This window comes from Rhinopithecus roxellana, chromosome 11, assembly GCF_007565055.1.
Source record: "Rhinopithecus roxellana isolate Shanxi Qingling chromosome 11, ASM756505v1, whole genome shotgun sequence".
Classification (NCBI taxonomy): domain Eukaryota; kingdom Metazoa; phylum Chordata; class Mammalia; order Primates; family Cercopithecidae; genus Rhinopithecus; species Rhinopithecus roxellana.
The window spans coordinates 94,154,345-94,155,060 of record NC_044559.1 but is presented as its reverse complement, the minus strand read 5'-3'; positions in this window follow the sequence as shown (position 1 = coordinate 94,155,060).

The following is a 716-nucleotide window of genomic DNA, read 5'->3' as shown; positions in this document are numbered from 1 at the left end:
AAAGTGATATTTGGGAGCCTATTGGGGCCCATGGTGATAAAGGAATATCCTCACATAATAACTAAAGAGAAGCTTTCTGAGAAACTGCATTGCCAGTGTGAATGCAACTCACAGAGTTACACGTTTCTCTTCAGTGATCAGTTTGTTAGCACAGTTTTCTGGAAATCTGCAATTAGATACTTCATAGCGCAATGAACATTACAGTGACAAAGGAAATATCCACAGATGAAAACTAGAAAGAAGCTTCTTAGAAACTTCTTGGTGATGTGTGAATTCATCTCACGAGTTACACTTATGTTTCGTGGGAGCAGTCCATTAACACTGTCTTGAGTAATCTGAGCATGGGCTTCTTTGGAATCCACCATTGAGGCCTACTGCTGATATAAGGAAATCTCATTCCGTTCAAAACGTGAAAGAATCTTTCTGAGAAACTTATTTATGGTCTGTGCGATCATCTCACAGAGTTACATCTCTGCTCAGAAGCAGTTACTAAACACTCTTTGTGGAATCTGCAAGTGATCTGTTGGGAGCATATGCGGCCATGGGATAAAGGAAATATCCTCACTAAAACTCTAAGAGAAGTTTCTGAGAAACTGCCTTGCCATCTGTGAATGCAACGCACAGAGTTACACGTTTCTCTTCAGTGATCAGTTGTTAGCACAGTTTAGTTTTCTGGAAATCTGCAATTAAATACTTCTATAGCGCAATGAACATTA